Source organism: Pleurodeles waltl, chromosome 1_2, assembly GCF_031143425.1.
Source record: "Pleurodeles waltl isolate 20211129_DDA chromosome 1_2, aPleWal1.hap1.20221129, whole genome shotgun sequence".
In the NCBI taxonomy this organism is placed as follows: Eukaryota; Metazoa; Chordata; class Amphibia; order Caudata; family Salamandridae; genus Pleurodeles; species Pleurodeles waltl.
The window spans coordinates 1,298,114,021-1,298,139,482 of NC_090437.1; the positions used below are offsets into that span (position 1 = coordinate 1,298,114,021).

At 45.2% G+C, this 25,462-nt stretch overlaps 1 protein-coding gene across 4 annotated transcripts in view; it reads left to right on the forward strand.

Annotated features, from left to right (window-relative positions):
* Nucleotides 1-290: 290 nt before the first annotated feature.
* LOC138250501 (uncharacterized) overlaps nucleotides 291-25,462 on the forward strand; it is a 328,067-nt gene continuing 302,895 nt past the window's right edge. For 2 of the 4 annotated variants that reach the window (XM_069205460.1, XM_069205468.1), the window contains exon 1: nucleotides 291-473. The gene's annotated coding sequence lies outside the window, so the exon portion shown is untranslated. Of the gene's footprint in view, nucleotides 474-566; nucleotides 882-25,462 lie in introns of those variants that run through there. The other 2 variants (XM_069205442.1, XM_069205451.1) reach the window with 2 other exon arrangements.

Consider the following 25,462-nt stretch of genomic DNA (forward strand, 5'->3'; position numbering starts at 1 on the left):
CAACCTGCATCCATTTATTCTGGTGTCGAAATATGTTAAAAAAAAAAAAAATGTCATGGCAGCTGCCGTTTCACGAAATAACACTCCCTTTCAAATAAAAAAATATCGACGCCACTTATGAAGACGACGATTACAAAAAAAAAATGAAACTTCGGGTGCAGTAAGACGAACTAAAATTCTTCTCACGCACATAAATTTAATTGCGAGGTGAAATTACTTGATAGTCGGAAATAGGCTGCAGTATCTCACTACGGACAACTATTCCCCGTATTCTGTCACGTCTGCCATTCCAGGAGGACCGGTGTCTTTAGTCCGTCTTTCATGTCCAGCCCCCGTCTTCGGATTGCAGCGCACTGACGTCACTCGCGCGTCCGGTTCCGGCGAAAGGGAGCGGACGTTCCCCTTTCGTGCTCCGGTTCAGACGGGGTCGCTGTGTCCGGTAGCGAGGGGGCGGGGCGGACGTCGGCCGTCAGGTGAGATCCCGGTGACTCCTTCGTTGTGGAGATTTTGTGGGTGCGCGTCAAAAGCCTTCAAAATGGTGGCTCCGTGGGCGGGAGTGAGGCCTTTCTGTTGTGCTGCAGGGCGGAAGTGGCCGGAGCCGGCCCTTGTGCGTGTGCGAGCCCGCGGCCTAGCGTTTAAAGGCTTCTTTGCACGAATTATAATCCGAGAAGACTAGGAACATCCCACCCTAGGGCTGAATGAATGACCGGGCCCCAAGCGGCCTGCGCACGCAGTTCGTCAGAACGAAGGCCTAGTCTAGCCCACACGTACTTATTGTGGAATATATTACAATGCACTGCTTAGACCCTGGTCGGAAAAAAAATTGTCACTCCGCGGTTGAGAAGAATTCAATGCCCTAAAGTGCCTTACAGGAGCCCTATGTAAGCATAAGGTATATTGTAGCCCTGAAGGCAGCCAATTCACATCTGGGTTTCCAGGAGAGCAGTAAGGGACAAAATTGCAATGACTTTAATGTATTTAAGATTAAAACGTGTATTATCTGCTTAAAGGTCGAAACGGTAAATTCTGGGTGACCACTTTTAACACGCACGACTGGGTCTGTACTGATTAGGTTACTTTCCACGTTATTATAATTCATCATCGCGGCCATCGTTGTTTGAAGGCTTAACGCCTTTGGCTAATCAAGAACCACCTTTTCATGCGAATAGACAGAGCAACGCCCACTAATAATTATGAGGTTCCCCATTGTCCTCTCGGGGCCTCTACTAGTTTTTTTGTGGAGCGTAATGTTGCTCTGTACTTCACTTTTCTGTTACTTGAGAACGCAAAATGAGGAAAGACACTGTTGGAACAAAACCATCGTTGATCTCTTGGAAGACTAATTATAAAACAGGTCTGAATAGTTTCTGAAGTGTCCTGATTGGGTTCCGGTTTCGAGGGGTTGAGGTCGTTCCATAGTCTTGGAACTTATACTCGAAGGGCCCTGCCTACTTGTGTGATCTGCTTGAATGAACGTTAACGGAACAAATTAGCAGATGAGTTGAGCGGCTGTGTTAGGGTGTAGGATGGGACTAATGTCAGTAGTTATGTAGGACCTTTTTCCCCAAAATGCTTTGTCAACGGTAGCGTCAACATTAAGTGTCACCATAGCTTGATTGGTAGCGAGTGAAGATGTTTCAGACCTGACATGGTGTGATTATGTTTACATCGGCCAGGCACATCTCGGGCTCTTTTCAGATCCCAGCAAAGGCTTAAGCGCCTTCCTAGGTTGTTCTGTTATATTTATATAGCTTCATTCCTCTGGCGTAATCATCAAGCACTCAGATTTATATCTGTTTACTGGTCTTCAAAGTGCATGGTTTAAAAGGGTTGTATGTGGGATGAGTGGGACGCCCTTGTGAGATGCTTGTGCTCAGTGTGTTGTATAGAAGTATTAATTTTGTAGAAAATGTCAGAATTAATACAGTTGCACATCCAGGTGTTTTCCTTTTTTTGAGTGTGGGCTGTATTAAATATCGAAACCACCATTGGTATGCATCATAACCTCAGGAATCACCACATTATGGATATGTGGACTATTCAAATTCTTTTTTTTTTTTTTTTTGGACTGCCTTTGTCGAGATTGAACCTAGGATAGAAGATAGCACGCTAACTATTCATGAGCATTTTCATTGGCTGAGGATTTTTTTTTGTTCATCACAAAGAGCTCCTTTCGTGTACCGAACAGGGATGTTTTTGGTGCTCCTTGCAGGTCTAATATCAGGCCATGTGTTGTGGAAGAGATGGGTCAATCCTACATACTTTTTGAGCAGTCTTGTCTCAGCCTTTTCCACGATTTAACAGGAAGGGGAGGTTAGAGACAGCCTCATTGTTAGTCAGGATCTTAGAACTTTTTTTTTTTTGTAAGAAGGTGGATTATAGCATGCTTTGAAGCATCAAGTATGACTCCTGTTTAGAGGGAGGCATCTATCTTGTTTGTAATATCTGTAGTGAAAAGAAACAATGGGTCGACTAAGGCACACAGCTAGGCATCTGTATTATGCAACCCTTTTTTATTTTGCCAGCTATACGAGAAGTGAGTTTGAAATAAGTAAACACTATTACTTGTAGAAGCAACAAAGGTGGTTGTTGAAGGGGACTGTAATGGTGTCCTGTAGATAAGGTACAGATTTTGGAAATTCTGGATTTAAAGGCGTCAAATAGACAAGTCATTGCTGATGAAATAGGCAGCTAATTGTGCATGCTAGCGGGGTAAGCCTTTTTAACTCTAAAACTATTTTTTTTTCTCTTTTATTTAAATATCTAGTTTCTGTTAGACAAAAACCCAAGGTGAAATTAAAATATGTTTTTGTATGGTAAACTGCTGCTAATGGCTCCTGTAAAGTGGGAAGTGGATAACTGGCAGAGCAGCCTCACCTGTGGGTGCAATCCCTTGATCAGCATATCCACATTTTTAGATGATAAATCTTTTTGCAGATGATTCTGGTTTCAAATTATGCCAGTTGAGCCTTAAAGACCCCTTGATACTACAATAGTTTTTCACGTGCACAGCACAAAGTGTTCAGTCACTGGGATGCACTCTTCTTCACAGTTTGACAGGTCTACTTTCTTCCGGCTCAGTACGTACTCAATCTTCCAAACTGTGCACAGCAGTAGTACCTATATTTATGACAGAGACTTCTAATCGCAGATTCCTCATAATAGAATATTCCCCAGGCGTCAGACTGCATTCTGAATATCTTGGGCTGTACCTCTGTGTACTAGTTGGTGGTGCCGGAGAGTTCTACAGTCGATGTCTGTGTCAGAAGTTGTGTGCACAGTGCCTAAAAAGTTACCACCCTAGCGCACTGACAAAAGTTTATTTCTTTGACCACAGATTCAGATGCTGGTGCAATTCCAGAGAGCTACCTTAGTCATGTCTTTGACCCACACTTTGTTTGCCTGGGTTTGGGCTACGACCACACAAGGCCCACTGTGACTGCAAGTCATGAATCCAAGTGCGATTTGCGAGCTGGCATTGAAGCTCCTGATGGCACAGCAGAGGAAGGTTCCGTGCCAATCCCAGTCCCACTCCGGGATTGGCTTGAGCCATTCCTATAGACTTTCCTGCAGACGATTGTCAACCCTCACCCAAGCCATGGTCATTGAAGACTGGTAAGCATTGAAGAAGAAATGAACGCTTGTTCCACTAGGAAACGCATTGATTCAAGGCCCTGCTCTCCAACTGTGATGCTGGAGGCTAGGTCCACACCACATTTCCCTGAATTGCCCAGAGGCGCAACAACCCCTTGCCCAACTCAGAGTCATGTGTTGCCATCATGGACTCTATCTTCGAGCCTACGCCCCCTCCGTCTCACCATCACACCCCACAGGCCCGAGAAGTGCCCAGCTTAATTTCCAGGTGTGGGTTTGCCCTCAATTGCGGCTGGGCCCCCTGGATCTGCCTCAAAATTAAGACCAATGTTGGCTTGGGTGCCACCACCCTCCCCGACGTCGGCACGTTTGTCACCACCCACATGGTTCAGCCGACAACAGTCTGACTCAGAGACTGCATCTCCTCATCGATGTTCGAAATTGACACATGCGCCACCCTGGCATACCTTTTTTAACTGAAGGGGACCGAAATGCAGAAAAAGGATATGGCCCCCTTGAGGATGACCCCATAAAACGGAAAGTCTGGTATGAGGAGTTGAGTGATGCCAATGTCCTGGGCAGCTCTCCAGACTCCAGGCTGATTTTCTCTGGGCACTCCCTCAAAGAAGGGTGCATCTTTTGTGGCAGTGATGTGCAGAGTGGCAGAGGTCCTTGACATTTAGAGGCCATCTCCAAAGTCATGACCAGTGTCATGGTGAAGGTGATCCACGTGACGACAAGCTCTGCAGAGCCCATGCTCCTCTTTAGTGAAGCCCTTACCGGTGTTCTCGCGAGGGCTTGTGCCAGAGTCTGCACAGGGACTCCATTGCACAGAATGACTGCCAACATAGACTTGGCATTACTCTTCCAGCATCCCTCCCCAAGAGATGGGTAATAGAGGCCTCGACAGCCACTGTGAACCCAAGCACGTTCCCTACTACCTCACCGGATGAAGAATCAGAGAGGCTGGATATCTTCAGTAACAGATCTTCCTTTTCACCACCTTGGCATTGTGAACTGTGAGCACCGCATGCTGTTTGGTCTGAAATGCATATGTCTTGTGCAGGGTTGTGGCATTTATTAAAAAATCTACTTGTCCATGGGACACGTTGCTTCTTAATTCTGCTTACCCTTTAAAAAAAATCTGCTTGTCCCTTTGGTGCATGTAGTGCAGTGACAGATTATGGCAGCAGTCTCACTAGATCAGAGTGTTGATAACCTCTGAGTATTCTAGGGCTAATACTGGGCTTGAATACTAGCAATTTCAAACCCTTCTATAGCAATTTCATTATTTTTGCCACCTTTCCGTGGCTCTCCATACCGGGGCTGAAGGTAGCAGTAAGCAATAGTTCCAGGGCTGGAATGCCTTTGTCAGTGCAAAACTACTAACTTGCATGTTTTTAATGATTTTCCCTGGCTCTTTTCTAATCTTTACCTATACTGAGAGGGGTTGGAAATTTACTCCTGACAAGGGCCGAAGTAGTTCTTCAAAGGTTGGCAAAAAAAGTGGTTGGATGGTAAGTGAATGCTCAGTAGTTTGTCGCATGGGCAAATCTACACATGCTTATTGGAATGCTAAAATACAGTTCATAAATATTTTCTAAGAGTACGATTTCTTGGTCTACTTTTGTAAATTCTTGGGAATTCATGAAAGCCACTATTTCAAAGACATAACTATTAGTGCACTTTTGTGACTTTCTTTCAGAATTAGGCCCCTAATTAGCTCTGAGATTAACCAATACATCTTGTTTTTATTAAAATTATATTTCTCTCTCTGTCTATTGGCTGGCTTTACTGTAAGTGATAGCATTCTGCTCTTCCACAAGTAGCATATTGGCATACAAAGTAGTTTTGTACAGTGCCAGGAACTACTGTGACAGTGTGCTTTTTGAGACCTAAAACCCTTTTTTGCTTTTTGCCAATGTTTGTTAAAATAGTGAGGGCCTGGCAGCTCCCACAACAGTAAATGTTACAAAAGCCACGTCAAAGCAAGAAACGCATTGACAAAACCGAAAGATTGACAATCAGTGTCGAATCGAGTGGCTTTGCCAATTGATTTTTATTTTCATGTTTCCTATAATGTATTGGATTGTAATAGGATTTATATAGCGCTTACTACCCCTGATGAAGCGTTGAATCGCTTTTTGGTGAGAAGCACCCTACTCCGGAACATAAAAGGAATTAGTGGTGGGTTAGTATAGAGTTGAAAATGGTTACTCTGAATTTCCCAATTTTGAGCATTTTCTGGAGATACTAGCATGCATCAACCCATTTTACTAAATGATGCTTTTAAAAAAATAGCACCCAGAATTTCACAATAGCAAGTTATTTTTATTTTGTTTATTTTTTTTGTGCATCTAATTACAGAGCAATCTGGGAGCATTATACGTAGCCTCACATTGTTAAACGTTTCAAAGTGTATTAGTGACACCCCCCCCCCCCTCAAAAGAAGTATTGCAGTGTGACCATACAACGCTTATTTAGAGCACTCGCCCTGCCCATACAGGCTTTGCATTAAGGAACCATAAATGAAAGTTTGAACTACTTAAACATACAGACACAAATTTTACTTCAACGGCGGACAGGTCCCTTCCCTATAAACTGGCAGCCAAAGGGTTTGTGCTGCATGGGGTTGGGCCCACTGGTCTCAAAGACAAAATAAACATGAACAATTGTTGTCCTTGACCCCAAATATGTCCTGGGTGTTGGGCTGTAGGAGTTCCACACCCCTGCTTGTGCGATTTGGATGTGCAGCTGCCATCCATGCTGCCAGAAGAGTACCAGGCCACCCTGGAACAAGGAATGATTGATGGTTGGGATGCAGGGAGGTTAGCCATTCGATGTGGGCTAGGCAGGGCCTTGGCCTGGGCCACGCCTGGTTGAGGTTCACTGGGTTTTTAGGGCGTGTCCAACCTTCTCCTTCTCTAATCTACATGCCATTTGATGTTTCTTGCCTAATCAGTGACAAAGCTGACATGGTGCTCAAACGTTTCAAGGAAAACTGGTTCACAGCAAGATCCCTGGACCTTACCTTGAGTAATCAGCAACTGTTCTTCCGCCCCCTTCTGTGGCCACATTTGGGGGCTTCCATGGGCTTCCACAATACCAGCCTTTCCCCACAGCCTAGCAAGCGTCTCAGTGCGTTTATTGTCAAAGACATGGATCCCATTAGGGACGCAGTGCCCACTCAGTGTACTGTATAGTCCCCCGCCCCTCTGGCTGCTGCAGCCTTCAAGCCTCTTTAATAGACCGTTAGTGCACCACCACCATCTTGCAGGATCGGGCACCACTTGCCCCAATCACAAGCCAGAACTTTAAAGAAATGGCAGCTTCAGTTTGTACAAAGGGGTAATGCCCTTCTATTTATTGAAACTCATTCACCTTTGCCACCAACACTAGAATGGATGATGGAGGACCATCTTTTCTTGCTTCTAAATAAGCCATTGAGAGGGTAGAAGCATCAGAAGTAGGTTCTGTTTGCTATTGCCGCTGCATTCTGGTGGCAAAAAAGTACTGCATCCTCTGTGCCCTCAGTGCCTTTCTACCGAGAGAACAATTAAATATGCTCCCTTTGGCTCAGGTTCTGTCTGCTTTAGAACCCAGAGACTGGATGGTAGTGCTGGACATGCAGGATGCATCTTCCCACATTCTTGTCCTGGATGGCCACAAGCATATCCAGTTGTTGTGCTCCTCTTTTACCTCACAAGTGCCCCTTGGGTGATCATGAAAGTGATATGGTGGTTGTAGCCCACCTGTGGAGGTCAGGATTCCCTGTCTTCCCCTACCTCAGTGACAGACTGTTGAAGGTGGACTTGGTCTAGACAGACATCACCTACCTTCTGACTTCAGTGGACCTTCAGCAGTCGCTGGGGTTCACTATCAACATGATTAAGTCACATCTGAATTCTTCTCGGACACTCCCTTTCATCTGAGCCATTTTGGACACTGCAATTCTGCGCCTATATATTTATCCTGCGTCAGACTTTCCCTTTAGGAGGACCTTATGTTGCAGCTACAAGGCAGGATCCTTCACCTGAAGTTGCACACACTCCACCTTTATGCATTGAGTGTTCATGCCTTTGATCTTCTTCCTGGGATTTGTGATGTCATCTTGGCAGCTGGACATCCCTCATCAAAGACTGTATGCATCTGCTGGTGGGAGAAATTTGTGGCTAGGTGCGCCTCTTCAATGCTGACCCATTTTCTGGGTCCTTGTTGGTTGTGATGTCGGCCCAGCAGGGCCTTACCCTGGCCACTGTTCAAGGTAACCATGCCGCCATTTCAGTTTTCTTGATGTTACAAGATTAGCTCTCACTGTTCAAGTCATAATCTGTGGCACTTTCCTCAAGGGCTTGCAACACTTGTTTCCCCCTACTTGTTTTGCTATACCACAATGGGACCTCAGTCTGGCTCTTTCCTCTTGTGCTCCTAATTTGAATTTCCCAAAGCTCTCCTCAGCGACTACTTGCCATTAAAACAGTGTTTCTGATGCCCATTGGCCAGGTTGGTTAGTGAACTTTTAGGCTTTTTCTGTGGCACCTCCATATACTAGATTCTACCCTGGAGAAACTGATACTCCAGACTTGTGCCTTCTTTCTGCCTAAAGTTGTTTTCTTCCATGTCGGCCAAAGTATCATGCTCTCATCATTTTTTTGGCCCGCCTAACCCTTCTAAGGAAGAGGAGAGATTCCATAATTTGGACTAAAAAAAGAAACCTCTCTGTTTACGTTGATCGCTCCAAAGAACACTGGGTGGACGATCAGCGCTTCATTGGGTTTGCTAGAGTGAAAAAAGGGAAGGTGGTGCAGAAATGGACCACCTCTTGATGGATGGTACTCAGCATCAACATCTGCTGCACACTTGCCCAAAAGCAGTTTGAGTACTTACAGGCCAATTTCATCAGGGGCCAAACTGCGACTACTGCACTAACATTCAGGGTACCTATCCCGGAAGTCTGCCAAGCTGCCACATGAGTGTTGGATCACACATTCACAAGGCACTTCTGCTTGGACAGTTAGGTCAGTCAAAACAGGCATTTTGCCTGTTTGGTCCTCCAGGACTTTCTGGTTTGAGCCGTTTTCAGAAACCTCTGGGGAGGTGTTGCTTGAGTATTCATTCTAAGGTGAGGATTCTTCGTTTAGAAGTCTCAAAAGAACAAGTTACTTACCTTCACCTAATCTGGCAGTGATGCTAATAACAGATTCCCCAACGACCGTCTCATCTTGCCGGCTCTTCGATTTGCTCTTCACCCTAAAGCCTGTTGGCTATCGCTCACACATTGTTCAGTCGTGGCTCAGAGTTTTTGGTGCAGAAATAGTCACAAAAGAGACTGTCCACTTGCCGGAGTGGTGCTGATATAGGCATGTCCCATCCGACACAGATGATGATTCCGAGCTGTCTGATGCTACCTACCGGAACAGATGTACTGCATAAGATTTTCAGGAATCCAGTCATGCGCCTCAGGAATATTCTAAGGTGAGCAATCTGTATTAAGAGAGTCTCTACTAGAAAAGGTGTTACCTAAGGCAAGTAACTTGTTCATTAGGCTCGGTTTCCTGATCAAATATCTCCTAGTTCTGATGCAGCGGATCTGGTCTTGAAGTCCTCGCAAATACAAGAAATTAGATTTGCATGGGCAATTCTTGTCCATTCTAGGGAGACACTGTTGGTAAAACAGATCAAATGAACGTGTTTGCTGTTGTCAAAATTCATAACTAGCCAGTAGGGCCTACTTTCCTTGCTGGTGGGCACTGGGTACGTAACAAACATTGAAAGAAAGTGCTACTCTGGTCAAGGCAATGAAGTATTTCCAGGTAAGGTCTGTTCAGTTAAGACTGTTCACAGCACAGAAAAAAAGAGAGACCACAGGTGGTTTACTGGACTTTTTTGTACAAAAGAGTGACTGTAGACAGCATAAGCAGAAATAAGCTGCTCCTTGGCACCTCAACAGACAGCACCCATAATACATACATAAATATTCTAGGTTAATCTCATTATCCAAAGCATTAAGATTAGTGTTAAGGCTTAGTCTTTTTGTGAGGCAGATTAGCTATAATATATTTCTTTACAAATCATTCTTTCAATCCAAACCTTCATTCTTAACTTTTTTTGGTTTAGTACCGGCAGAGCATATCAAGTTAAAAACATTTTAAGTAGCCTTTTTTTTTGTATACCATAGATATAACAATTGTCTTCGTGAATTTTCAGATTGGTGTCTAGGGACCTTGTCCGGTATTTTTCCAGACTAATATTTTACATCACTTGATGTTTTCTAACTTTTGTGAGCAAATTAATCTGTTGAGTTATTTTTAGTCCAGTAATAATATCCTAATCATTCAATTAAGGCTGTAAAAAATAAAGCGCATTTTATTAATTTTTAGTGTTACTCTCTCAAGCATTGGTTTAATTTCATTCCCGATTGTGGGTTTAAGTGTTTCCTACGTTAGTGCATGAATTATGTTAGACTCAGAGTTTACTATGTGTATCTGGACCTGCTACAGCATGTAGAAATGTGTTCTGTAAAATATCTGTTCTTTGATATATTGAGACTGCATTTGGCATAGATGATACTTGGCTTTTATCCCAGAATTGCACCTCTTTGTATCCAAACTTTTAGAAAAATTGTAGAATACCATCTCAAATAATGTAGGCCCTTTATGACTTGTCTTGGTGCAGAATATATTTTATGCTACAGACTAATCTAAATTAAAGTATATGAAGATGCCACTTACATTTCAACATTAAGATTTCATCAGTACTGGTCCCTGAACTCTTGAGGTGAACATTTTTTGGTTGTACATAAATTAAGTTGGATGTTTTATGGTGACAGTCTATTTCTTTAACAATATCAATTCTATATTTTTTTTAACTGACTTTAATAACCTTCACTGAGGAAAGACATTTTACCGTAGTTTGTGTACTACAGCATACCATTTAATGGTACTTGGCAGTTATGCTGAGGTGTTAGTGCTTGGTAGATGAAGGTGACATTCAGTTGGTGAATTCTACACAGAGCTATAGAACAGGAACTGAAATTATCTTAACCTTATCTGTAGTTCACCCCAGAGCTTGCTTTTAGACAGTTGACATAGTAGTTGAGCATTTTGGAAGAAGTGGTGGGTTTCTTGTTCTGGACTTACTAAGCCTGTAGCACATTTCTAGCACTTGCATTGATTTGTGTTGATCTTTTAGAAACTGGTTGTGATCTTAAGAAGCTTGAAAACGTTCTGATGACCAACTCTGCGTAATTGATTGAAGAAAATTCCTTCATGGCCTATAAATATTACTTGTGATCAGGATTCCATAATGGTAGAGGTATCCATTGATTGTATACAATTTGCTTGTGGTGAAGTAATGCAACCTTGAGGCAACCATTCCTCTAAACACGGTTGAACTAGATGATTATTATTAAACGTGAACAATGTAAACAGGGAAATGGGGGCTAATGTTGCCACATTTAGAACATATGATTTCAATACTTCATATGCAAGCTATTCTCGCAAGCAGATGCAACTCCAAAAGTAAATATTAATTGTTGTTCTTGAAATTATTGCAACAAAATTGTGTGCTAGATTCATGATGTGAAAGAATTCGAACACAAGTTTTGTTCTCTCTGCGAAGAATGAAGCAATTGCAGGTAACATTGCCACACAAATTGCTGCTATTCCTAAAGTAATTTTGAATGAGGAAATGTATTATTAGACCATTAGTGTGCAACTTGTATTGGGGTATATTATTGAACATATCCAAAAGGTGATTAAGTAGGAGGGAGTAATGACACAGTTGATGCAGTGGGGGGATCGATTGTAATATACTCTGCGTCATATACTTCGGGCTCTAGACTTGTGCAGAGATGGGCCGCCAATTTAATAAAAATAAAAAAAACAGACAATAGTGATGCAAGCAGAAAAACTTGAATACTCAATGCCCCATTTCTTGGGAACATGGCTACAAAATAATTGAACTTTCAAATTTCAAAATGGAAAAACCTAAAAATAGTTACTACTTGGATGCAGACGGTAGCAATGTTTTCAAGCATCAAAATTAGCCTCTCACTCGGGCTGTTTTACTGATGCAAGTAGGCCAGGCTGAGAGGCACTATGAAAATTAGCACTTTGAGTTATCTTTTTGTGTGGAGCCTGGCTTTTTCCCTTGAGACCCTGTCTTGCCTGGATTATTTGATTTTGAATTTGGAGCCTTGCAGTGTTTCTGTCCGGTTGGGCTTGTTGACTCAGTGGAAACACCCGTTTCCCGAGCCCCTACACCAGCAGCAAAGTGGAACTTGTGGTGTTTTGATAGAAAAGCGGGAAAACAAGGAAGAAACAGAGAGGTGTGAACACCAGACTGGATTCGCTGTCCTGCACCGCAGCGACTCTCTCAGATGATGGCATCTTACAGGTAGTTATTAGTATATTCAAAGTTGGCACAGTGGTCGCAGCAGACAACGTGTAAACCGGTTGACCATCCCACGACACTACTGACACCGCACCGGTCTGAAATGTAAGGGGTAAAGAGAAAAAAGATATTCTAAAGACTAACAAGACAAGAGTTTCTGGAAATACCCAGGTAATCGAAAAAGGAAGACTTAAAGGAGAGGGAACAAAATACAGGTGCAAAATATTACATAAACAAAAAAAAGCCAATGCAGCTAGCACCTTCTTACGAGACAAGGTGCGTAGTTTTGCATAGATCCTATGTAAGGCTCTGCCACTGATGAACTGGCACTGACTTCAATCCTTGAATGTAACGGAAGGTACTGTTAGACGTCTAGTGTTCCAAATCGTGTGAGTTTTCACTGACAAGTCTTGCTTCTTCTCTAGCTCCCTGGTGGTATTTCTGTGCCATTATGTTGACATATACAACCCCTCCCCGCCCGGGTCCCTGAAGAATTACCACAGTAGTTAAGGCTAGGTCCTGGTTTGTATCCTCTGAAGCCAGTCTAACGAGACTGGTGGCATGAACCTAAAATGTCATACCCCTTCCAAGGCACTAGATATCGTAATCAGCCCCCCTTGAATGCTTAAGCCTGCAATATCTTTCACTTCTTACTCGGGTATCTCATTGAGCATGATTGGTGGAGACAGACCCCTGGCATTAGTAACTGCAGGATTGATCTGGGAAATATGAGATCTGGATGTGTCTACCAATGAACTTGAAGGGATGATTGTACTGGATAAGTTTTCACTTTTTTGCTATTGAAAAGGGGGTAGAAATCTTGGTGTGAACGTTGAATGCGATCTGAGGTTGGTTGCGTACCTAGTTGAACGCCAGACCATCCCCTCACCTTCTGATAGTTTGCTGTTGTTGGGCTGGTTATCTGCAAAGCGCATCTGCTTCGACGCCTCATCAGGGGTAGTAAGCGCTATATAAATACTATTACAATACAATTACAATGTAAGCTGCTTTTGCAGCAAAGATGTTGGTGAAATGCTTTCCGAATGGTGTGTAGACAATACAAAAGGGGCTATTACAAAGGGAACTGATTTGGCAGTAATCATTAGTGGTAGCAGATGTGGATGGTACTTATATGAGCAAAAACTGAGAGATTGTTGTAAAGAAGAGTGCATAGAGGTGGTATAAACAACTTCGGCCAGGGCAAGCCAAGCTTAAGCACTGCTCCAAGGATTGGTTTAGTCTTTGTCTAGCCATCTGTCTGCCGTTAATAATTTGAGGGCTTAAAATGTTACTTTCTTCATTAGTTCCTGCCCAAAGTGGGACATCGACTGGGTTCCTCAGTCCGTAATGATTTCTGGAAAGCCATGTAATGAAAAAAAACTATGAATCAAAAATGTCTGCCTGTTCCACTGCTCTGTGCAATTTTTCTATGAGGAAGAAAGTGACTCATTTTGGTAAAGTATCCCATAACCACGAGAATTGTTGCGTTTCTGAATTCTGATCAATGATTATTGCTTTTATGCAAAATGTAAGTGACACTAACTAAAAACTAATTCGTAGAACCACAGGATATATTTTATTCACTAAGCTTGTAGGCTTTTCTTATTTTAATTTCTATTCATGTTTTGTCATTCTTTTTGGTTTGTAAGTTTGCACAGGTAGGACTCTGGCCCAAAAAGAACCTTGTCCAGATTAGGGTCTGACACTTTTAGGGGTCAACAAGCATTACAGACCCAGCATCAAGAGATTTCCTTGTAATTTGTGGGCTGCATCTATACCCCGTATATTGTTACATAAAACATTGTCTAAGTTACACAGATTTATAAACAATTTACTTCATGTTTGCTACACTTTACTGCCTTATGTGTACATATTCATAATGTCAGTGAGGGTCATTCCAGGCCTGCTGTTACACTAGCCGGGCCTATACCAAACCCTCATGTAAAATTTCGATTACCAGGAAAGTTGTGCAAGGCACTTCAAATAAGCATTTTCTTATGCCGCATACAGAGAAGGCTTTCTTGGTTGGGCAAAGCTTTGGGTGCTTGTTGGTGATGTTCCTTAGTTGTATGGGTTACATCAAGAGGTCATCACCGTGAAGCTATCTACTAGGTGTCAGAAGATGTAGTTTACAAAGTGTTGAAAGCTGGAGGATGCTTTACAAACAGTGAATGTTTAGTGAAATTCGGCATAGTATCAAACTAACATTTATTTCTTCTTGCTCCAGTTTCTCTTTAATAAGAATTTGACCTCGAGTTTGAAAACCACTAGCCGCGAAACGCCCAGAAACTCTTAAATCCCCCAGAGCATGTACTGTGTTTGTCGTTGTTTAGTGACTTCTAAGAAATAAGGGGACTTTGTTAACTGACACTTCTGTGATCTGCCTGCTTGTCCCATGTATGTTGTTCATGGACGTGAGTTTTCATTTTCTGCCACACAAGGCAATTGTAGACAGTGACCTGTCTGACCACGGTATAAGCAAAGCCCTGGCTTGTCTCTGTTTTCTATTGTTTGCAGTTGGTCTTTTGAATCTCCCCAATTTGTATAGCTTCAGTGTAAGAACTAGTATTCACATCATTAGCCACAGTCAATTGGGCCTCCTTCACAGCCTTTTATCAAGGTCTGGTAGGGGATTCATCTGTCTACCTTGCTTTGGACATTGGTTGTTGGGGCTGGTTGATATAACTCACAATCGCGATTAGCCTGCTTGAATGTGAGCAGGCCAATATGAGCTGATTGGGTAGCTTGTCACTAACTTTGAACCATAAATGTCTGACATTTTTTGCGATTTGCTATTCAATTTCTCAGGTAGCACCATGTTTAAAGTACTGTTTGAGAAGAAATTCGGAAACCTGTGTTTCCGAGGAAACCTTACTTTCAGAAATGCAGCTAGTATTAGTTTCAAGCTTTTTGGTTTGTAAAGAGGTCTGAGTAAGAAATGGTGAATTTAGCATTATGTGATTTATGAGCCAGCAATAAATCTTGTTCCTGTCCTGCAGTTTTTTTTTTTAAATGAATCTGTGATGACGCTCACCATCGCCTCAACAGAGTTTGACAGGTGACCTAGCCAGATGACCACCTATCAGGAAGGGGCTCTGTCACCTACCTGACCTGGCCACTCAGATGCTCCTAGAGGTCCCTGCCAACCTTGGATTCAATATGGCAGAACGCAGGGACCCTCTGGAGGAGCTCTGGGCACCCTGGGGTGGTGATGGACAGGGGAGTGTTCACTGAACCGGTATAGGCAAGTTTATGCACGGACAGCACCAAGTATGCCCTTCCAAGCATACCAGTGGCTTGGGAAAACCACCCTTCCCAAGCCACGTAACACCTATTTCCAAAGGGAGAGGGTGTTAACCCCCCACCCCCAAGGATATCCTTTGTTCTGCCTTCCTGGGCTTGAGCTGTTCGAGGAGTTACCATTATGGAGCTAGGTAGTGACCTATGTCCAGTACACGCATAAAATGGCGCCCCGCACTACTCAAGAAGTCCAGGGAAATGAAACTGGACTGCACGGGGGCACCTCTGCTAGTGTAGGGGTTCCTCACACACTTGGGGTGACTTACTGTGACCTGTAGTGAAAAGGCACCCTTTAACTCAGGCTGCAATGGCAAGCCTGCAGATACACTTTGCTTGGGCTCCCCATGGGTGGCATAATGTGGGGTGTAAGTGGTCCAAGTAACCAAGTTTGAAGGGAAAGCATAATCACTGTGGTCCTGGTTAGCAGGATCTCAGTGAACACAGTCAAACACACTGACAAACAGGCAAAAAGTGGGTGTAACCATGCTAAGAGGCGACTTTCCTACAGAGGGGAAGATACTTTGTGACATTAAAGGAGAACTTGAGACTTTAGAGTTTTTGGAAGGTGGGAAAGGGCGGGTGGGTGACAGGTAAGAGATAAATACGGTGCAATGCAAAACAGTATACCTTATGGCCGTAACAAGATTTACGTTTTGAAAGTATACATTGCATTAACTATCACAGCTTGTGTATTAGTTGTTTTCAGTTCACATGCTACTGTGTAGTCCATATATTGGAGTTTGGTGATACGCATAAACGTATTTTGTAGTTCTTTCTACTCCTATGGGACCTTTTCTCAGAGTGGTGCATATATTTAAGTCACTTCTGCTGGCAACAACCAGACAACAGATCATAGCATGTTAAAGGAGTAGAGAAATGCCATGTCATAGTGTTCGTTGTATGTGGGTTGCTAGATGAAGTAGAGGAAGAACCATTAGCAGTGGTGCGGTTATTATGTAGTAGGGGGCTCTACACTAGGCATTTGATGGTCTTAGTCCTCTCCCCTCCTCCGACATATTCTGTTCCATTGGAGGTTTTATGAGAAATGGTTTACGGACAAAATGCCTAAAACCCATGGATGTTAAACACGACTATTTTTCGGATAAAAATTAATATAACACTTTGCACTGTTAATTGCCACTGCACCGGCCTACCGCCATGGGTTCTGTGGTTTCTGTACCGCCACGGAAACCATGGCGGTAGGCACTATCAGAGCCAGGGAATCCGTTCCCTGTCACTGATAGGGGTCTCTCCCGCACCCGCTCCTGCCCCCGCACATGTACACACCGACACGCGCACACATGCGCACACGCATACCCACCACCACCCACGCATGCACACATACATACCTGCACGCCACAACATACACTAACAGACCTTGACACACACATTCATCGACAACACACAACACTCACATTCACGCATGCATCCACAGCGACTCACACCCGCATGCATGCATCCCAAAACATACAGCCCCCCCACATAAACACAACACCATCCACCCCCCCTCTCTGTTCAGAGAACCCGACTTACCTGCTTGCAGTGGGTCCTCCAGCTGGAGATGGTCCGCGGCGCTGCTGGCAGCAGCAGCACCTGCCAGCAGAACACTGCCAGGCCATATCATTGCTCATGATACGGTCGGTGGTGTTTTGCTGGCGTGGCGGTGCTGCTGTCAGCAGCGCCGCCTTACCGCCGGCGGTCATAATACGTGTTGCAGGCTGGTAGCCATGGCAACGGTATGTTGGCGGCCGTTGCCGTGGCGGTAGGCGGTCATTACCGCCAATCTTGTAATGAGGGCCTATGTGTTGTGCTGTTCAAGAGAAGAAACCATAGTGAAGCCGCCACATGATGTGTGACTCAGCTCGAGCCCCATTTCAAACCTGGAGCACCAAACGAGCCTAGTTTTTAGGGAAGGCTGTGTGGCTTTGGGCCTGATAACGAGTTCCGCCTAATATTCCAACCCATGCCTAAAGTGTTCATGCATGGGTCGGAATTGCAAGTTTGAAGGTATTGAACACATCTGCTAATTATCAGATGCTTTAAATCACTCAATCTTTGTTACATTTTGGTAGGCCAAACCTAAAGTTTAACAGCGGAAAATGTACAATATTTGTTTATTGTATCATTCAGATTTTAGTGTTTTAAACATCATAATCTGCATGTTATTCCCCATGAACTCACAATAGGTGTTGTTTATCGGAGCTGATAAATAACATACCCTGTGGTATCGTTATTTATCAGGAGTGATAAATAACTCCTTTACTTGTAAGCGGGCCCTTAGTGTAGGATGTTGGCTCTGTATATACTATTTCAAAGGAAGAAATAGTGTGTACAGAGTCCAAGGGTTCTTCCCCTTAGAGGTAAGATAGTGGCAAAAAGAGATCATTCTAATGCTCTATTTTGTGGTAGGGTGGTCCAGCAGTAGGCTTATCAGAGGGTAGTGTTAAGCATTTGTTGTACACACACAGGCAATAAATGAGGAACACACACTCAAAAGACAATTCCAGGCCAATAGGGTTTTATATAGAAAAATATATTTTCTTAGTTTATTTTAAGAACCACAGGTTCAAGATTTACAAACAAAACTTTAAATGAAAGGTATTTCAGTCAGGTATCTTAGGAACTTTGAATTATCACAATAGCATGCACAGTTTAGACAAAAATGGCAATAAGCTATTTTAAAAGTGGACACTGCAAAAATCAACAGTTCCTGGGGGAGGTAAGTAAAGGTTAAGTTCACAGGTAAGTAAAACACTTACAGGGTTCAAAGTTGGGTCCAAGGTAGCCCACCGTTGGGGGTTCAAGGCAACCCCAAAGTTACCACAGCAGCAGCTCAGGGCCTGTCAGGTGTAGAGGTCAAAGTGGTGCCCAAAACACACAGGCTTCAATGGAAATAGGGGTGCCCCGGTTCCAGTCTGCCAGCAGTTAAGTACCCGCGACTTCGGAGCGCAGACCAGGGGGGTTTTGTAGGGCACCGGGGGGACACACAAGCAGGCACAGAAAGTACACCCTCAGTGGCACAGGGGCGGCCGGGTGCAGAGTGCAAACAGGCGTCGGGATTTCAATAGGAATCAATGGGGAGACCCGGGGGGTCTCTTAAACGATGCAGGCAGGCACAGGGGGGGGGGTCCTCGGGGTAGCTACCACCTGGGCTAGGCAGAGGGTCACCTCTTGGTCGCTCCTGCACTGGAGTTCGGTTCCTTCAGGTCCTGGGGGCTGCGGGTGCAGTGTGGTTTCCAGGCGTCTGTTTCCTTGAAGCAGGCAGTCGCTGTCGGGGGGAGCCTCTGGATTTCCTCTGCAGGTGTCGCTGTGGGGGCTCAGCCCTGGCTACTCACGGGCTCGCAGTCGCCGGGGGAGTCCTCCCTGTAGTGTTAGTTTTCCGCAGGTTGTGCCGGGGGCGTCGAGTGCAGAGTGGAAAGTCTCACGCTTCCGGCGGGAAACGTGTGGTCTTTAAAAGTTGCTTCTTTGTTTCCAAAAGTTGCAGTTTCTTGAACAGGGCCGCTGTTCTCGGGAGCTTCTTGGTCCTTTAGATGCAGGTAGTCCTCTGAGGCTTCAGAGGTCGCTGGACCCTGTGGGATGCGTTGCTGTTGCAGTTTTCTTCGAAGTAGGGAGACAGGCCGGTGGGGCTGGGGCCAAATCAGTTGTCGTCTCAGTCTTCACTGCAGGGCTTCAGGTCAGCAGTCCTTCTTCTTTAGGTTGCAGGAATCTATCTTCCTTGGTTCTGGAAGCCCCTAAATACTCAATTTAGGGGTGTGTTTAGGTCTGGGAGGGCAGTAGCCAATGGCTACTGGCCCCGAGGGTGGCTACGCCCTCTTTGTGCCTCCACCCTGTGAGATGCAAGATGGAGGATTTCTAAAAGTAAGAGTCACCTCCGCTTAGGACACCTTAGGGGCTGTCCTGACTGGGGAGTGACTCCTTGTTTTTCTCATTATCTCATCCAGCCTTGCCGCCAAAAGTGGGGGCAGTTGCCAGAGGGGCGGTCATCTCCACTAGCTGGGATGGCCTGTGGCGCAGTAACAAAGGGGGCGAGCCTTTGAGGCTCACCGCCAGGTGTTAAAGTTCCTGCAGAGGGAGGTGAGAAGCACCTCACCCAGTACAGGTTTTGTTCCTGGCCACAGAGTGACAAAGGCTCTCTCTCCATGTGGCCAGCAACATGTCTGGTGTTTGGCAGGCTGGCAAAAACTAGTCAGCCCACACTGGAAGTCAGGTATGGTTTCAGGGGGAATCTCCAAGATGCCCTCTGGGTGTATTTTTACAATAAAGTGCACACTGGCATCAGTGTGCATTTATTGTGCTGAGAAGTGTGATACCAAACTTCACAGTTTTCAGTGTAGCCATTATGGTGCTGTGGAGTTCGTATTTGACAGACTCCCAGACCATATACTCTTATGGCTACCCTGCACTTACAATGTCTAAGGTTTTGCTTAGACACTGTAGGGGTATAGTGCTCATGCACCTATGCCTTCACCTGTGATATAGTGCACCCTGCCTTAGGGGTGTAAAGAAATGGCTCCCTGTTGCAGTTACCCCCCACTTTTTGCCTGATACTGATGCTGACTTGACTGAGAAGTGTGCTGGGACCCTGCTAACCAGGCCCCAGCACCAGTGTTCTTTCACCTAAACTGTACCTTTGTCTCCACAAGTGGCACAGCCTTGGCACACAGATAAGTCCCTTGTAACTGGTACCCCTGGTACCAAGGGCCCTGATGCCAGGGAAGGTCTCCAAGGGCTACAACATGTCTTATGCCACCCTGGGGACCCCTCATTCAGCATATACACACTGCTTGCCAGCTTGTGTGTGCTGGTGGGGGGAAAATGATTAAGTCGACATGGAACTCCTCTCAGAGTGCCATGCCAACCTCACACTGCCCATGGCATAGATTAGTTACCCCTTGTAGGAAGTTGGCTCTGTATGCACCATTTCAAAGTAAGGAATAGTATGCACAGAGTCCAAGGCTTTGAAATAGTATAAACAGAGCCAACTTCCAACATTGGTGGATCAGCGGTGGGGTACAAGACTGTGCATTTGCTGGACTACTCAGCCAATACCTGATCACACAACTAAATTCCAAAAATTGAGATTAGAAAGTGATTTTTGAAGTTTGAGCTATTTTTCTAAATTTTTTAAAGTCCTTGTAGGAAGTTGGCTCTGTATGTGCTATTTCAAAGTAAGGACTAGCATGCACAGAGTCCAAGGGTTCCCCTTAGAGGTCAGATAGTGGCAAAAAGAGATAATTCTAATGCTCTATTTTGTGGTAGTGTGGTCGAGCAGTAGGCTTATCAAAGGAGTAGTGTTAAGCATTTGTTGTACACACACAGGCAATAAATGAGGAACACACACTCCGAGACAATTCCAGGCCAATAGGTTTTGTTATAGAAAAATATATTTTCTTAGTTTATTTTAAGAACCACAGGTTCAAATTCTACATGTAATACTTTGCATGAAAGGTATTGCAGGTAAGTACTTTAGGAACTTTCAATAATCACAATAGCATATATACTTTTCAAATAAAACACATATAGCTATTTTAAAACTAGACAGTGCAATTTTCAACAGTTCCTGGGGGAGGTAAGTATTTGTTAGTTTTTGTAGGTAAGTAAACCGCCTACGGGGTTCAAGTTTGGGTCCAAGGTAGCCCACCGTTGGGGGTTCAGAGCAACCCCAAAGTTACCACACCAGCAGCTCAGGGCCGGTCAGGTGCAGAGTTCAAAATGGTGCCCAAAACACATAGGCTTCAAAGGAGAAGGGGTTGCCCCGGTTCCAGTCTGCCAGCAGGTAAGTACCCGCGTCTTCGGAGGGCAGACCAGGGGGGTTTTGTAGGGCACGGGGGGGAGGGGGACACAAGTTAGCACAGAAAGTACACCCTCAGCAGCACGGGGGGCCGGGTGCAGTCGGGTTTGTAATAGGAATCAATGGGAGACCAAGGGGTCTCTTCAGCGATGCAGGCAGGCAAGGGGGGGGGCTCCTCGGGGTAGCCACCACCTGGGCAAGGGAGAGGGCCTCCTGGGGGTCACTCCTCCACTGGAGTTCCGATCCTTCAGGTCCTGGGGGCTGCGGGTGCAGGGTCTTTTCCAGGCGTCGGGATCTGAGAGTCAGGCAGTCGCGGTCAGGGGGAGCCTCGGGATTCCTTCTGCAGGCGTCGCTGTGGGGGGCTCAGGGGGGACAACTTTGGTTACTCACAGTCTCGGAGTCGCCGGGGAGTCCTCCCTGAAGTGTTATTTCTCCACCAGTCGAGTCGGGGTCGCCGGGTGCAGGGTTGCAAGTCTCACGCTTCTGGCGGGAAACGCTGTTGTCTTTAAGTTGCTCCTTTGGAAACAAAGTTGCAGTCTTGGGTGAACAGGGCCGCTGTTCTCAGGAGTTTCTTGGTCCTTTTAGAGCAGGGCAGTCCTCTGAGGATTCAGAGGTCGCTGGTCCTGGGGAAAGCGTCCCTGGAGCAGTTTTCTTCCGAAGGGGGGAGACAGGCCGGTAGAGCTGGGGCCAAAGCAGTTGGGGTCTCGGTCTTCTCTGCAGGGGTTTTCAGCTTAGCAGTCCTCTTCTTCTTAGGTTGCAGGAATCTGAGTTCCTAGGTTCTGGGGAGCCCTTAAATACTAAATTTAAGGGCGTGTTTAGGTCTGGGAGGGCAGTAGCCAATGGCTACTGTCCTTGAGGGTGGCTACACCCTCTTTGTGCCTCCTCCCTGAGGGGAGGGGGGCACATCCCTATTCCTATTGGGGGAATCCTCCAAAATCAAGATGGAGGATTTCTAAAAGTCAGAGTCACCTCAGCTCAGGACACCTTAGGGGCTGTCCTGACTGGCCAGTGGTGACTCCTTGTTTTTCTCATTATCTCTCGTGGACTTGCCGCCAAAAGTGGGGGCTGTGTCCAGGGGGCGGGCATCTCCACTGGCTGAAGTGCCCTGGGGCATTGTAACACGAAGCCTGAGCCTTTGAGGCTCAGTGCTAGGTGTTACAGTTCCTGCAGGGGGAAGGTGTGAAGCACCTCCACCCAGAGCAGGCTTTTGTTTCTGTCCTCAGAGAGCACAAAGGCCCTCACCACATGGGGTCAGAAACTCGTCTCTCAGCAGCAGGCTGGCACAGACCAGTCAGTCCTGCACTGAACAAAATGGGTAAAATACAGGGGGTATCTCTAAGATGCCCTATGTGTGCATTTTTAAATAAATCCAACACTGGCATCAGTGTGGGTTTATTATTCTGAGACGTTTGGTGCCAAACTTCCCAGTATTCAGTGTAGCCATTATGGAGCTGTGGAGTTCGTTTTTGACAGACTCCCAGACCATATATTCTTATGGCTACCCTGCACTTACAATGTCTAAGGTTTTGCTTTTGTGGAAACAATGGTACATTTTAGGTGAAAGAACACTGGTGCTGGGGCTTGGTGAGCAGGGTCCCAGCACTCTTCTCAGTCAAGTCAGCATCAGGCAAAAAGTGGGGGGTAACTGCAACAGGGAACCATTTTCTTACACTTAGCATCTACAAATGCCGACCCTGTAACCTAGTGATCCAAGTTCGAATCCTGTAAATCAGACACATCTCCCTGTTTCATTGGTTGAAAAAAAAAAAGAGAGAGAAAAAATAAAAATTTTGCCTGCTTGACCAAACTGTGTAACCCTAGCAAATACTTTGTCACTGAGAATCCTTTTTTTTAATTCTCACATATCAAGGCACATTCAAATAGAGGAGATCAGGGTGTGCGCTGCACAAAACGTCTCTGGTGTTTTGATTTAATAAAATCATGGCTGTGAAATTCCTGTAGCCCGACGCCCAGGATTTGCTGTTTGTGGTCAAGGACAAGAAGTTTTCATGTTTATTTTGTCCTTGGGACAAATAGGTCTAAGCCCCCTGCAGCACAAACCCTTTGGCCACCAGTTTACAGTACCACATTAGGGGTCAGAGAAGGGCATTGTCTGCAGTTTAATATTTGTGCCCATATGTTAATGCTGTTCGCACTAGTATTTATGGTTCATTAATGCGAAGCCTTTAAAATTAGGTTAAGCTCACTAAGGAAATGTAAGGTCGGACTGCACTGCTGACAGAGGTTCCAACATAAAAATGTGTGTTCACATTTGCAAAGTTTACCACTATGAGGCTACGTATAATGCTTCCAGAATGCTCTCTGATATTTGCAGAAGCTTAAAAGCAAGATTTTGTTTTTTGAAAATAAAATGTTCACACAAAATGCAACTAGAAAAAGTTTTCCTAAACAAACTCCTGATAAATTTTTGGAGTCTGAGGCAGACTGGAGGGCAGCGGGGGCTGTCTGGTGGCGCCGGGCCGCGCTGGCGCCCGGGCCCGGAAAGGCGTGGCGCGAATTCCCCTTCGGGGGAATAGCGGCAGCAGTAGCTGCAGCAGCGGAATGGGTGGAGCAGCAGCCGAGAAGTTGCGGCAAGGAGTACAATTTAAAGAAAATTTGGAGAAGGGAGCCAGGAGAAAAACGGTGAGGCAGTGTGGGAGGGGACTGATCAGTGGCTTCGGGACCATTTGGCTGCGACTGCCGAGGAGAAGGGAGACAAGGGGGGGGGTCAGCCAAAAAAAAATTCGAAATCTAAATCTGGGGAAGGAGGAAGGATTGCGGTGAGGAAGGCGGGGGAAAGCAAGCTTAAGGGGAGTGATAAGTTGACGCCCTCCCTAAGGTCTTTTTTTAAAGTGAGACCAGAGGTAATTAAGCTAATCCCTGGGCAGGCCAGAGTGGCAATGGAGGTTCCCACCAGGCAGTCGGATATGTTGCCGGTGAGGGCAGGGGGTGGGCGAGGCCCCCCCCCCCCCCCCCCCCCCCCCCGCCACTGCCAGGAGAAGAACAGATGGCCCCAGTGCAAGTTCAGATCCCAAACGATATGCCCGCAGAGGTTCAAGACTCCGCGCCTAAGTCGGTAGCTGTGGAACCCTCTCAAGCTGCTTCTGTTATCTCCCCTTTACTGAGTTCTTCGTTGGAGGCGTTAATTTTGTCTATTTCTGAGGATGTAAAAAAAAAGGTTTTGCGAACTCAGAAGTAAATCAAGGGGAGATAAGAGAGGTTTGTGCTAATTTAGAAAAAAAAAAATTGATGGTGTAATGGAAAGAACACAGGCCCTGGAAGAAGCGATGGGGGGTATGAAGGAGGAATTGGCACAGCATAAGGGTGAGATCGATACATGAAGGGGAGCGAACAGGCACTAAAAAACAGGGTATGAGCAGCTGGAAAATTATTCAAGAAATAATTTAAAACTGTTGAAAGTGCCTGAAGGTACAGAAGGGAACGATCTTAAAGCCTTTGTAGTATCACTAATTAAATCAGCGGTGGATCTGGAGGAGACTGAGGAGGAAATCGGGAAGGAGATTCAGAGAATCCATCGAGACCCCTTTAAGTTGCGAATGAACAGTGGTAGACCTCGGAAATTTTGATAAACTTTTTGTCATACCAGATGAAAGATTTTTTTTATCTAGAGCACTGAAACAAAAGTCTTTAAGAGTGAATTATATTGTTTTGAGATCAGGTCTGATCTATCCGGGGTTACTATGGATAGGCAGTGGGAACTGGGGAAACGTTTTTAGATTTTCAAATCTTTGGGGGTCTGGCCCCAGTTGAAATTTCCAGCCTTCCTCAGGGTCATGTATAATAACAAAATGTATAATATCAGAGACATAAGTGAAGCGGATGAATTATTGGTAGTGGTCAAAAATGGGCAGTCCACTGAATAAGGCTGCGTTTAATGTTTAATGGTTAAATTCTCCCAGGAACACGGGGGCGCTCTAAAATTAGGATCATTATGGTCCTTAGTCGGGGGGGGTTCTCCACGGGTGCGGGATGGGGGGAAGGGGGTGGGGGAGGAGGGGGTAGGTTTAGGGTTGGGGAGGGAGAGTGGGGAAAAAAGTAAAACCCAGTTATCTGTTACCTTAGATTGATTGATAGCTAGTAGGGAGAGAAGGCAGGGGGTGCAGAATATATCACTGCAAATTCTTTCATGGAATGTTAATGGTTTGAGGGTGCGAGGAAGAAGGGAACGAATATTACAGTATCTGCAGGATTCTACGGCACAAATTTTAGTTTTGCAGGAAACTCATTTAACAAAGGCGGAGTGTATTAATATAATACAAAAGCTGTGATGGGTTCAAACATTTTCATGTACAGAACACAACTATCATAATAAAGGGGTGGCAATCTTAGTTAAACATTCACAGCAGGGGGGGTGTGGCAATT